Here is a 1,313-nt window from a genome sequence, read left to right as displayed (position 1 = left end):
GAATTCTAAGCAGAGCCACTCTGACTTAGCAACCATGGTCTCTGATCTAATCAAAACCACTCAAAGTTTCATGACTGAAACAAGATCCTCCATTAGAAATTTGGAGGCATAAGTGGGTCAGCTGAGCAAGAAAATTACTGCACTCCCTCCTAGTACTCTTCCAAGCAATACAGAAGAAAATCCAAAAGGAGAGTGTAAGGCCATCAACATGGCCGAATTTGGAGAGGAGGAAGAGGCAGTGAACGCCACTGAGGAAGACCTCAATGGACGTCCACTAACCTTCAATGAGTTCCCCAATGAGAAACCATGGGAATCTGAGGCTCAAAATGAGACCATAGAGATTCCATTGGACTTACTTCTGCCATTCATGAGCTCTGATGAGTATTCTTCCTCTGAAGAGGACGAAGATGTCACTGAAGAGCAAGTTGCTAAATACCTTGGAGCAATCATGAAGCTAAATGACAAGTTATTTGGAAATGAGACTTGGGAGGATGACCCCCCTTTGCTCATCAAAGAACTGGATAACTTGTCTGGGCAGAAATTACCTCAAAAGAGACAAGACCCTGGGAAGTTTTCAATACCTTGTACCATTGGCACCATGACCTTCAAGAAGGCCTTGTGTGACCTAGGGTCAAGTGTAAACCTCATGCCTCTCTCTGTAATGGAGAAGCTAGGGATCTTTGAGGTGCAGGCTGCAAAAATCTCACTAGAGATGGCAGACAACTCAAGAAAACAAGCTTATGGACTTGTAGAGGATGCTCTGGTAAAGGTTGAAGACCATTACATCCCTGCTGATTTCATAGTCCTAGAGACTGGGAAGTGCATGGATAAATCCATCATCCTTGGCAGACCCTTCCTAGCCACAGCAAAGGCTGTGATTGATGTTGATAGAGGAGAATTGATCATTCAAGTGAATGAAGAATCCTTGGTGTTTAAGGCTCAAGGATATCCCCCTGTCATCATGGAGAAGAAGCATGAAGAGCTTCTCTCAAAACAGAGTCAAACAGAGCCCCCACAGTCAAACTCTAAGTTTGGTGTTGGGAGGCCACAACCAACTTCTAAGTTTGGTGTTGAACCCCCACATTCAAACTCTAAGTTTGGTGTTGGGAGGTTCCAATATTTCTCTGAGCATCTGTGAGGCTCCATGAGAGCCCTCTGTCAAGCTACTGACATTAAAGAAGCGCTTGTTGGGAAGCAACCCAATGTTATATTTTATCTATTTTCCTTTGTTATTTTATGTTTTCTGTAGGTTGATGATCATGAGAAGTCACAAAAACAATGAAAAAAGCAAAAACAGAATGAAAAACAGAAAG

Source organism: Arachis duranensis, chromosome 6 (assembly GCF_000817695.3).
Source record: "Arachis duranensis cultivar V14167 chromosome 6, aradu.V14167.gnm2.J7QH, whole genome shotgun sequence".
In the NCBI taxonomy this organism is placed as follows: Eukaryota; Viridiplantae; Streptophyta; class Magnoliopsida; order Fabales; family Fabaceae; genus Arachis; species Arachis duranensis.
Note: the sequence above shows the minus strand (reverse complement) of the source record.